General features: G+C 39.3%; 1 protein-coding gene across 1 annotated transcript in view; it reads left to right on the top strand.

Moving 5' to 3' along the window:
• The window catches only part of LOC124606313 (MAP kinase-activating death domain protein), a 612,624-nt gene that overhangs the window by 115,669 nt on the left and 483,109 nt on the right, over window positions 1–13,846 (top strand). The gene's annotated exons all lie outside the window — the stretch shown is intronic.

Below are 13,846 nucleotides of genomic sequence, written 5' to 3'. Positions count from 1 at the left end.
AGGCTATGTAGAATGTGCCATTGATTATCATTGTGCAGACAGGGACTGCTTCAGTGGCAGGCTGAGGTGTTACACAGGATCTGATGAGTGCTGTTTGAGAGTGAGTTGGAAAGTTATAGGCTTGGAACACTGAGAAAGTGCATCATATAATACTGAGCAATTAGCCAGTGGAAGCTCTAAGATAGCTGATGACATAAGGTACGACAGAGAAGGATTTTGATATATTTTACATGTAGAATCATCTCCAAAATCATCTCCGACAAATATCTACAGCAAATGGATGCCACATTTAATAAATGATAATGGAACCCAACAGGAAAATAAATTTCAATTTTTGAAAGAATCGAACAGTTCTTATTCTCTAACTTGTTACTCTAAATCAGAAGTGGACTCCCCACCCCAAGTGAGAGATGAAAGAGCACTCAAATAATAATAATAATAATAATAATAATAATAATAATAATATTGTACTTCATCAGGAATTTGCATCTACTTACAAATGTGCACTGATAACAAGAAAACTAAGGGATCTGAAGTACAAATTGTTGGAGTATTCACTGTCTTCCCCATATCAGATATCCTTTGATTTCAACTTTTTCCCACATCTAATTAAATTTGTGATCAGAAAACATTTTGAGTTCAGTGAAAAGGTTGTGACATGGGTATTTTGTGGACCTTCCAGAACCACACTTGAAAAATGGGATCTGCTCACTGGAAAAAATTTTATGAAGTCTGTTGGCCTAGAAGGAAAGCACAGCCTCAAGGAAATAAATGTTTGTTTTTAATCAGAAAATACAGTTTTTCTCTACCAGATTGAGAATGTTTCACATTGTCCTTGTATATGACTGAAAATTGATTGATGGCTATGGGTACATGCAAGACAAATCTGATGACAAGATTCATTGTTGTATTGAAAGGTACAATTGTTATTTGGATCAAAGTCCTTAACTGCCAAATTAATCTGGTCCATAATGAAATCACAGGACCAGAGTACCAGTTACATGTTGTTCTGTATGCACCAGCGAACATCGCTCTTGCACACAGACACACTCGTGTGTGTGTGTGTGTGTGTGTGTGTGTGTGTGTGTGTGTGTGTGTATTTGCACATATATTATTCTTTTGGAGATTTTACTGATTGTGTCAAACAAGTTATAAAGTGTAATAATTCATTAATTTGTTTGTTCACACTATTTCCACCACATCAGTGTGACAAATGCCCAGCGTGTAGTAGGGGAAAACAATAGCGAGATATTGTAAGGTAAAGAAATTTATGATACTGAAACTATTACAAAATAAGATTAGCAGCTGATGATTAGAGAGTTGGTGTCATATGACGAATCATTTCGAGTAAAATACTCACAAATAATTCCTGAACTTCATGATTCTAAATTTATAAATAGTTTTCTCAAGTATCTCTGCAGTATACAGTGTGTAACGAAAACACAGAGGAATAAAATATGTTGAAATGGGTGTGGATCTGGAAATGCTTTAGTTCCATGTTAGAGTTCATTTTCTACTTCTCTTCATGATAGTCATTGTAGGCTTAAACTTATTTGTGTTCATTCAAAATTTTTGAAAACAGTAGGCCTATCATTGTTCAAAACAATCGTTCTCTGATTTCACTGTATAATAACATGAGATATATGTTATGTTTTAAAATTTTTAGATGTTTACAAATCTATATTTTTGAAAATTTTCATAAGTTATGAGTGTTGTGAATAACTCATTTCATAGCTAATCAATGTTTGTGACTCACAGTTACTGCTAATGAACAGATCAACCCAAATTTCATTGCATATCAACTCAAATAAATGTGCATTTTTGAGAATTTTCAGAGATTACCTTTGTTGTGTGCATTAGTCAGCAAGCTTAGTTTAAATTTACAGGGTGTATACGACCCGGAACAACCGGGAGATCTGGGAAAAACCCAGGAATTGTTTAGAATTCTGGGAATGTTTCATTGTTTTAGTTTCCAGTTAAATTTTTTTGATTTTGGCTGGTAGGAACCAATACTCCAAGAAAGGATATTACTGTATCCCACTATTGCAGAATAATACTGCAGCAACAAAACATGAATGAGAGGGGGGGAGGGGGAACAACTTAAGTTGCAAAGGAAATGCACCATATACAACAAGAAGACACAGTGCTCATACTAGCGTCTGCCAACACCAAAGTGTGTCAAAGGCTTTAGGAAGACTGTGCAATGCTTCATAACAGCAAATTACTCCAGTGAGCATGACGTGACAACTGTTTAAATTAGATTTGTTTGAGCAGTTGTGGGCAGGCTCTTGCGCATGCGCATTTGAGTTGAATATGAGTAGTACCTTCTTTCGCTTCTGGTTACAGAAGTATGGCTGGGCGCCACTACTTAATATTGCCCCGGTTCAGAAATATAGTAAATCTGGCGCTGATGCCCAGAGCAGTGTTTACGTTCAGTGATTTTGTTGTTTCCTCTTCGTTTATTGCTCTCACGTTAAATGATAACAAATAGATTTTTGCGGCCGGGAGTTATCAAATGAATTAAAATATGTTCGCATAATTACGGAAGGCTAAAATATGTTATTAGTTTTAGGTTTTATTTCCACCTTGCTGACAGTCAAACATTAATCGCCTTGCAGTGCAATGAAGCTATTTTTGTCGGTTTGCTAAAGAGATTTGGCTTTCATTAATCTTTTGTGCTTTATTTGAAACAATGTGTTTAATTTCACACTATTGACTAGTTTCAAATGTTTGTTGCATTTCAAGTGAATGTATGGCATTATGCTATAATAAAGAGCCAAACATGAGATAATACAGTACTGGTACGAATCTGGACATATGAATGTGCATTTTAATTCGAATTATGCATTTTAGTATGGTTCACAAAATTTCAATGCTCATGAAGTATCCTCTGATGTCTTGTTTCTTTTATGACATAATGTAAGATCCTGTAATGTTTTACATGTACGAACATATGGGCTTCCTGCGTCATTGTAGCTGCGTAAGCACGGTGACACCTATTATCTGGTGCTCTCTTCCAACTACTGAAACAAACCTATTTCTAACAGGTCGCAGGAAAATATTGCGAATGGTGGTTTGAAAAGTGTTACATTCAAACCAAATTTCCTTTTACGCAAGATGAACTATGTAGGAGAATGTATGATGAATTTCTTAAATCACTAAGCGTTTGACTCTCATTTAAAAATCAACTCTTTGAGGACGACCATTTAGAAGAATTTTGAGCCCAGAAGATCAGACATTTATGTCGTTATTAAAAATTTTACTGGCACATTTGTGTCATGTATCTTCAAGTGTAACACGCGCAAAAAAGATCAACATTATATGTGGAAGCTTAGCTTCTCCTCCAGCTTATTAATCTTCGAGACCAATATTATATGTGAATGCTATGTATATTAATTTAAACCATTAACTTTTCTTATTTGTGTGTTCACACTACTTAAGAGTGATCTTGCTATTGCCTGACTACATCACGTATCCTATGCTGCCATCAGCTGGCGAGATCACATGACGTGAGCTATGACTGGCTTACGCAATCTCAATTTCAATGCTTCAGAAAGTGACATGCGGTGTTTGGTGGCATTCAGATTTATACCTTTGTAATATGGAAGTATGCAGCGTACATGTTGCTGCACATCAAAGGTCTTTCAAAACGTGTTTTCCCCCCCTGAGTTTCGTTTTCTAAAGTGCAGGGAAATTCTACATCGGTATATAAAACCATAAACATTCAAAGAATTGATGAGTTTTACAGTGCCGAGGAAGAGTATACTGCCACTTAACATGGAAAAAGTGTATTTTCACCCAGGAGAAAGTGTGTTTTTAACCGGGAAATCTGGGAAAAATCCGGGAGTTTTTTTTCCGTGTTGACGTATACACCCTGACTTATCTCTTCACTGCCCTAAAAAACAGCACCACCCACAGTGCAGCCCCACTGTGAATGCTGTTCTTGAACATGGGATGAGTTACTTGATGTTCATAAGCAGGTGGAAATGCCACAGCTACTGCCAAACAGTTGGCAGCTGCTGCAAATTGATCTGTTGGAAGAGCTCCTGAGAGCCATGACCAGTACTCATGGTACCAAAGGCACTTTCCTCTGTGGGAAATATGGGACCTGTTATTACTCATCCACTTGACTGTGAGTGGCATGTCAGTGGTAGATCTAGGCATCCCTTAACTAACCAACAAGTTTGAGGTGCTGCCTATCAATGAAACTGAAACTGAACCAGTGGGATTAACTTCACATGTTTTGAGGAAACATGCTTTGAGGAAACATGCTTTGAGGAAACATGCTTTGTCCTGTGTCAAGAAGAGGCAAATGGAAAAGGTTGAGACTCTATTAATCATTAGCAGGTCAAAAGTACAGCAAATAATGGCACCACTTAGGTAAATGGCAGCAAGGGTGTATACCTTGGGTCCCCATTCGGCATGCTGAAGAGGCTATTCCAGCAATTGTTGACAAAACAGGGTGCAGCCAACTGCAGGTTGTGGTCCACGTGGGAACAAATGATGCCTGTGTTCTAGGCTCTGAGGTCATACTTTGAGTATTCCAGTGACTAGAAGAGAAGGTTGATCAGACCATGCTTGAACACAGAGTTTCAACAAAGCTCACATTTGGCAGCACTGTCCCAGAACTTCTTGTCACCACATGGTACTAAGTCAAGTGCAAGGGTTGATTCAATGACTTCAGAGGTTCTGTGACAAGCAAGGTTGCAACTTCCTGCACTTGAGCCTTAGGGAACTGTTATGTTCCCCTAAGTGGGTCAGGTGTGCAATACACATCAGATGCTGGAATGCAGGTAGCTGAGTGTATGTAGGGTGCACACAATGTAGGAGACCCAGAAGTATCAGTGTAAGGTCCAATAGAATGACCCTCACAGGTGAGAGTATTAAAATCCTAGTAGTAAACTTCCAGAGCATTCACAACAAAGTGCCAGAGTTTGAAGTGCTCCTGAAAAACAGTGAAGCTAACATAATACTATAGTCTGATCCACGAATGATGACAGGTCACATATGTTGAGGCACAGACACAGATTGCATTGTTGACAATTCCAAGCAGCAGTTGCGGTGTGCCCATGTGCATACTGTCAACTTGAAGAATGCATTTATTCTGCAAATTATCTCTCTCGCTTGCTTAGGCACTTACCACCACAATCAGCTATGACAGCTTGCAACAAATGGAATTGAAATTCACTAAACAACTTGCTGTGAACACGTCTGTTGCTCACATTAGCTATGGCAGTCACAACAGAGTGCTCAGAACATGCTGAAAGCTCATTGGCTGTCAGAGAATGCATGATGTAGGTGCACAGATCAAGCCTAAACTTGACCGTCATCATTCATGACTCCAACTATAGGTACAGAAAGCTGATTGAAACCTGAAATTAGTAGCAGTGTGATTTTTGGAAAAAATTTAAGCTTGTGTCAAAAAGTTAGGCTAAAGGGAAATGGAGGTGTATTTGTCACAGTAGATAAGAAACTGAAATCCACAAAGATAGAAACAGTAGCTGCATGCGAGATTGCGTGGGCAAGGCTAAGTATCAGAGGGAGGCATAAAGTGGTAACTGGATCCTTCTATTGCTCACCTGACTCACTTGCTGATGTAACTGAAAACTTGAGAGAAAACCTCTGTTTGCTTGTATGCAAGCTCCACAATCATACTATAATAATTGATGGAGACATTAATCATCCAACAATCAACTGGAAAAATTACATTTTTGTTAGTGATGGGCATGGTAAGATATCCTATGAAACATTTTTAAAAGCCTTCTCTGAAAACTACCAAGAACACATAATTTGGAACCCCACTCATGATGGAGATATATTAGATCTAATGGCAGCAAATAGACATGACCTCTTTGAGTATGTTCACATCAAAGCTGGTGTCAGTGACCATGATGCAGTTGTGGCAACAATTATTACCATAGTACAAAGGACAACTAAAACAAGTAGAAAGATACATACTGTATGTTCAGTAAATTCGATAAAATATCTGTAGAGTCATATCTCAGTGAGGAACTTGAAACTTTCAGCACAACACAGGAGTATGTAGAGGAACTATGGCTCAATTTCAGAAGAATAGTTGACTATGGTCTGAATAGGTGTGTATGACAGAAGGGAGGGACACTCTATGGTATACAGCCACTGTAAAGAAACTTCTAAATCAACAGAGACTACTCTGTGAAATTTGGCATCCAATCTTCGTCGTGTGTGGCAAATCCTCTCTTTCTTGGATGTGCTAGTTAGACGGAAGAGTGATGGCTCTCTGGGGCATTCGGTTTATTGAAAGCCCACACATACTGATTTGTATTTAAATTCGTCCAGCTGCCATCACCCATCGCAAACAATGAGTGTACTTAAAACACTTGTACACAGGGCTGATGCAGCCCTGGAGAAGGGCGTATTGTATCACAGCCGTCCACAATACGAGCACGAAGAGTCTCTACATTTGGTACCAGGGTTGCGTAGACAAGAGCTTTCAAATGCCCCCATAACTGAAAGTCAAGAGGGTTGAGGTCAGGAGAGCATGGAGGCCATGGAATTGGTCTGCCTCTACCAATCCATCAGTCACCAAATCTGTTGTTGAGAGGCGTATGAACACTTCGACTGAAATGTGCAGGAGCTCCATCGTGCATGAACCACATGTTGTGTCACACTTGTAAAGGCACATGTTCTAGCAGCACAGGTAGGGTATCCCGTATGAAATCATGATAATGTGCTCCATTGAGTGTAGGTGGAAGAACATGGGGCCCAATCAAGACATCACCAACAATGCCTGCCCAAACATTCACAGAAAATCTGTGTTGATGACGTGATTGCACAATTGTGTGCGGATTATTATCAGCCCACACATGTTGATTGTGAAAATTAACAATTTGATCACGTTGGAATGAAGCCTCATCCGTAAAGAGAACATTTGCACTGAAATGAGGATTGACACATTGTTGGATGAACCATTCACAGAAGTGTACCAGTGGAGGCCAATCAGCTGTTGATAGTGCCTGCACATGCTGTACGTGGTACGGGAACAACTGGTTCTCCCATAGCACTCTCCATACAGTGATGTGGTCAACATTACCTTGTACAGCAGCAACTTCTCTGACGCTGACATTAGGGTTATTGTCAACTGCACGAAGAATTGCCTCGTCCATTGCAAGTGTCCTCATTGTTCTAGGTCTTCCCCAGTCACAAGTCATAGGCTGGAATGTTCCGTGCTCCCTAAGATGCCGATCAATTGCTTCGAATGTCTTCCTGTCGGGACACCTTCATTTTGGAAATCTGTCTCGATACAAACGTACTGCACCACGGCTATTGCTCCATGCTAATCCATACATCAAATGGGCATCTGCCAACTCTGCATTTGTAAACATTGCACTGACTGCAAAACCACGTTCTTGATGAACACTAACCTGTTGATGCTATGTACTGATGTGCTTGATGCTAGTACTGTAGAGCAATGAATCGCATGTCAACACAAGCACCGAAGTCAACATTACCTCCCTTCAATTGGGCCAACTGGCGGTGAATCGAGGAAGTACAGTACATACTGACGAAACTAAAATGAGCTCTAACATGGAAAGTAAGCGTTTCCGGACATATGTCTACATAACATCTTTTCTTTATTTGTGTGTGAGGAATGTTTCCTGAAAGTTTGGCCGTACCTTTTTGTAACACCCTGTATATCCTGATTTCTGAAGAGCATTTGACTAAGTACCATATCCACACTTATTATGAAAACTACTATCATATGGGTATCAAGTGAAATTTATGGCTGGATTGAGGATTTGTTGGTAGGAAGTTTTCTTGGATGGAGAGCCAACAGCAGATTTATAAATAAATAACTTCAGATGTGCTCCAGAGAAGTGTGTTTAGTCCGTTGCAGTTCATGTTGCTTATCAAGAACCTTGTGGACAGTATTAATATTAACCTCAGACTTTTTGCAGATGATGCCATTATTGTCTGAAAGAAACTACATAAATTTTGTCAGATCTTGATAAGATTTCAAAGTGGTGCATAGATTGGCAACTTGCTTCAGTAATCTAAAATTATGCACTTCACAAAATGAAAAAAAAACACTTAGTTTCCTATGACTATAATATCCATGGGTCACAACATTTTGTTGGGATATGAACTGGAGTAATCACATATGTTCAGTATTTGGTAAAGCAGAGGGTAGACATTGATTTATTGGTAGAATACTGTGGGAAATACAATCAGTCTACAAAGGACATAGCTTACAAATCACTCATGTGACCCATTCCAGAATGTTGTTCAAGTGTGTGAGACCTGTGTCAAATGGGACGAACAGGGGTATTGGACATATACAGAGAAGGGCAGTATTGGACATCTACAGAGAAGGGCAGCACAAATGGTCACAGGATTGTTGGACCCATGGGAGAATGTCAAACAAATGCTGAAGAATGGAACTGGCAGACTCTTGAAATAGAAGTAAACTATCCTGAGGAAGCCTGCTTACAAAGTTTCAAGAACCAACTTAAAATGACTACTCTAGGCATGTTCTACAACCCACTATGTGTCACTCATATAGGGGTCGTTAGGACAAGAATTAATTAATTACAGTGTGCGCAGAGGCATTCTATCCATACTCTGTATGAGGACAGAACAGGAAGAAGCCCTAATAACTGGTACAATGGGATGTACCCTCTGTGATGCTAGTCATAGTGGTCTTCAGGTTATAAATGTAGATGTACATATAGGTTCGCATTAATTATGGGGAAACACAATTGATTTGAATCATTCTTAACAAAACGAATGCAGAGAGCTATGCTCACTAATTCAAATAAAGATGGAAGGAGAAAAATGTTTGTGATAAGGGCGAAATCACGAAGGGAATCCCACTAGCATCAGTTTTGGGTCCATTCCTATTCCTTATTAAGAGGTGTTAAGGACCCTCATGAAATTGTGCAGTCACATCATAGTGTCAACATTTGGGCCAGCATTCTTGCTGAGTGTTTGTTAGGGCCTTATGTTCTTCCACACAAGCTCAGAAGAGAAACTTACCATGTTTTCTTAGAGAATACTCTACATTGTCTGGTAGAACATGTGCCTTTAGAAGTGTAACAAAGTACAGTCCATGAATGGTGGAACTCCTCCTCATTTCAGTGTTAATGTTTGCAGGCATCTAAATAACAGATTCCATGACAGATGGATAGGGAGAAGTGGACAAATTCCTTGGCCTCCACGCTCTCTGGACCTATACCCACCAGACTTTTATTTGTACGAGCATTTGAGAGTTCTTGTGTACTGAACCCCAGTGCAAGACATACAGTGTTTTCATGCCCATATTGCAGAATACTGTGAAACAATACACATTCCTCCAGGGATACAATGCTGCATCAGGGATTCAATGGCAGGTTGATACATGTAACCATGCTAATGGAAGATATTCTGAACATTTCATCTGGGAAAGTGTTACATACTCTGATAGTATATTATTTTCCTATGTGTTTACCATGATTAATGTGTTTAAGAGTTGTAGAAGCTGACCTCTAACATGTACAATAAGTATTTCCAGACCAATGTCCACATATTTTGTTCCTCTACGTGTGAAGAATGTTTCCTGAAAGTTTGTGACCATATCTGTTGGTAACAACCTGTACCTACATTTCTATTTTTATGTCATGGCATGAATTACCAACACTCTAGAGCTATAAAAGCCACTAAGCAATCAAGAAATTTTCACCAGTTGCACTTATGGCAAGTATTTTTATTCACATATTTGTTTATTTGTAGAAATTTTGGACCAGTGTTTTTGCAGTATACAATGTCCCATATCAGTTGTTTTGTATTTCAGCAATTACAACTTTATCAGAGACATTTGTACAAACTCAATTCTGTCTCTAATAGTTATTTAGCCAATACTGACTGGACTTGCCATGACTTATATCCTATTCACAATCAGAGTCCGCTATCAAAGTGCACAACAAATGCAAGTTTCCACCTTGCTGGATTCCTGGAGATAATCGAAATTGTCATTGATAATCCATCCACAAGCTTAGTCCTGCTGGTATCCATGGAGTGAGCTGAACTGGTAGTTTGTGGTAAGGCAGTACTATTTACTTCTGATATCGCCCCTGATGTGTGGTGGAGATATCCTTGAAAGTAATGAATAAGGCCATCAAAAAATTAAATTTTGTAGTCTCAGTTGTTATGCCAGCAATATGAAATTGTGCTTCAGCTTGGAAAAATCAAATATAAGGTTTTGCTTCTAAAAGTACTGCTGGTTTAACACTGGCATTGCTCACTTCAATTTGATCTTTAGCAGTTTTGTTGGCAGTGTTCTGCTGTTTTACTTTTTCATCATTCCTTCGTGATCATGTTGGATTCGCCACTCAGTGCAATTATTTCTTATGTTTAGCAATCTGTTCTAAGTAATTTGATGAGGAAAACACCGTTCCTTAGCAACACTTTCCTATTTCATAGTAATATACAGTTGTTATTCTCATAAAACAAAATATAGACTAGGTAACACAATTTATGGATATTTGTTCTTTACAAGTTCATGTATAGCTTTTTGAAATTCATGAATAGGGATTGAATCTCCTCTTCTGGCACCATGTCTTAATTTTTAATCAGCCTAATTTATTTGAGGAACTTTAAAGTTTTTTCCAGCTATTGTTTCAACCAACTTGCCATACCCCTTGCTTCTACTGCTCAGTTAACTGTCTCATTTATAACCATCATGCACCTCACTTTTTGGTGTCTAAAATGATTGTTTACTAGCTGATATGCAGCATCTACATAGTCTGTTTCAGTTTTGTGTCTCATGTCAGATTTCCCTCCATCCTTTCTTCTTTAGCATTTCTATATGCCCAATTAACTTCATTTCTTGGTGACTAACATATTTACATTTCTGTTGTTTATTTATCAATCGTAATGAAGTACTAGTATGTTATCTGTTATCCAACACTGACTCCTTTTCTGCCATTTTGAATCTTACTTTGTTTTTATTACACCTTTTGTAAACCTACTACTTTAATTTTCTACAGCAATAACTTCTTGAAGTGTCATTATTTCTTTGTTACATATTCTTGCAAGGCATCCTGAGCCTGTAGATCCTTGAATTTATCTACATTCCAATGTTTTGGCTGCTTTCCCTTGAACTCTTTGAATTTAATTTGACATTTAATTAATATTAGGTTATGCACCCTGTAAATGTAAGCTTGTGGCAAACTCTCCTTAACTTGATTCCAGAATCTTTTTATTTCCCAAAGTATACACAACTGAGTATCATTCTTTGATCCCCTGACATCTTCTGTGTATTATTACTTCTCAAGGCATTCTTAAAAAGAATATTTGTAATGACTAACTAGTGCCAAATACTAACTTCTATTAATAATTCTCCATTCATGTCGCTTGGGGAGACCAATTTCTCCCTTCATTTTGTGCTTTCTACCTTTGCATTTCAGCCTCCCAATGGCCTTGCCGCAGTGGTAACACCAGTTCCCGTCAGAGCACCAAAGTTAAGCGCTGTCGGGCTGGACTAGCACTTGGATGGGTGACCATCGGGTCTGCTGAGCGCTGTTGGCAATTGGGGTACACTCAGGCCTTGCGAGGCACACTGAGGAGCTACTTGACCAAAAGGTAGCAGTTCTGGTCTCATAAACTGACATATGGTCAGGAGAGCGGTGTGCTGACCACATGCCCCTCCATATCCGCATCCAGTGACGCCTGTGGGCTGAGGATGACATGGCGGCTGGTCAGTACCACTGGGCCTTCCAAGGCCTCTTCGGACGGAGTTTAGTTTAGTTTTATTATGATTAAACCCTCACTACCATTGATATATTTCATGACACTGTTAATATTATCAAATTTTCTTTCAATTTCACTTCCATCAACTTCTATGGATGCCATATATAAGTAACTTTTAAAGTGTTTGTTGAACATCCATTCAGTTCCATTATCACTGTTCTTTCTGCTTATTGCTGATAATCTTTTGCTGTTCTCCCTATTCAGTACTACTACTCCTAATCTTGTTCTACCATTATCTGGTGAAGTATGGATAATGCTCTGATCTTCATTCAAAAAGCCCCTTTTCTGGCCTTTGCATCTCACTCTTCCCTAACAATATAATGCCATTTCATAATATTTTCACATTCCATCCTGGATTTTGCACTCTTTCCTAAAGTACCTCTATATATATCCTTTCCATTTCTACCATATTTTTTATGATTTTCTGCACTATATTACATTTATAGCATTCCACATGCACATCTTGATTATAACAATATTTTTGTATGATAGGACATCCTGCCCAGAGATCTAAGTGGAGAATAATTTCACTTATGGAATATTTTATCTACAAGGAAACCATCATGACTTTTTAACAGAGAACTTTATATGCTAGCAGCCATTGAAGTCATCTGAATGACGCCAGCAGGTAGCATAACACTAACTATACCAATCTTCCCTTGATGTCCACCAATGCTGTTACTAATGGATGGCTACATAATGAAGTTTCTCTGCATACTAGCTCCATCAGTGAAGGCTGCAGCTCTACTCTGTGAACCACATTGATGAGTGCCTGGGTCCATTTGCCTCACAGAGCATTGTAATCTTCACTGTAACTTTGTCAAGAGGCCCTCACAAGGTCTATAGGCTGTCTAATAGAGTGGTGTCAGCCAACCATACACCGTAATTACATGTGCCTTAGTTCAAATTATTCTTTATATAATTTTAAACTGAGCTGCAGACTAGTTTTATCCAAGATTAGCAATATTAGGAAAACTCAAACTATGGAAGCTCCAGGTAGGAATATCAACAATGCAGGAAAAGATTGATTGCTTCTTACCGTAAAGAACACAATTAAGTTGTAGACAGGTACAATTAAAAGACACCTACACAAAGCTTTAGGCCACAGCCTTCGTCAGCAGAGGAGAAACACACACCACTCTGAGTGCTGCTGGAGCTGGTGGCCCTAGGTGCATGAGGTGTGCTCACTTGTGTGTATGAATGGTGTGTGTTTCTCAGCCACTGATGAAAGCTGTGGCTGAAAGCTTTGTGTAAGTGTCATTTAATTAGGTCTGTCTGAAACTTAACATGTCTTCTTTGCAGTAAGTAGCAATATATCTTTTCACTGTGAAGGGGGAAAGTGTGCAGGGGCTAGATGGGGCAAGACAAGACTTCCAGACACATCATTGGGAGGTTATGAGGTTGTGAAGCAGCAATTGAAATCAAATCTTTTATGTTTAGCTGCTTGATGTGCCATTGGGTGGTCTACCATGGTCTTGACCACTGTTTGGTGGTGGCCGTTCATCCTTGTGGACAGCTGGTTGGTAGTTATACCAATATAAAAAGCTGCATAATGATTGCAGCAGAGGTAGTACATCACTTGGCTATTTTCACACGTGGCCCAACCTCTGATGGGGTAGGATAGGCCTGTGAGAGGACTGAAATAGGAAATGCTGGATGCGTGGTTTGGGCAGGTCATGCACTTGGGTCTTCCACAGGGATATGATCCCTGCAGTAAGGGGCCGGGATTGGGAGTGGCATAGGAATGGACTAGGATGTTGTGGAGGTTAGGTGGGTGATGGAACACCACTTTAGGAGGGATGGGAGGAACTTGGGTAGGATATCCCTAATTTCAGGGCATGATGATAGGCAACCAAAACACTGATGAAGCATTTGGTTCTGTTGTTCTTGTCCATGGTGGTACTGGGTAACGAAGGGGTCACTCCTTTATAGTATGTTCTTGGGGGTTGTGGGAGGATTGGGGGTATGAAGGGAAATAGCACATGAGGCCTGTTTGCTTACTAGATCTGGGGGATAGAGCCTGTCTGTAAAGACCTTCAGCATAATGGCAAGGGATTCCTTGTGACAGCAGATATGCCAT

This window comes from Schistocerca americana, chromosome 3 (genome assembly GCF_021461395.2).
Source record: "Schistocerca americana isolate TAMUIC-IGC-003095 chromosome 3, iqSchAmer2.1, whole genome shotgun sequence".
In the NCBI taxonomy this organism is placed as follows: Eukaryota; Metazoa; Arthropoda; class Insecta; order Orthoptera; family Acrididae; genus Schistocerca; species Schistocerca americana.
This window is presented reverse-complemented; position numbering and strand designations above follow the sequence as displayed.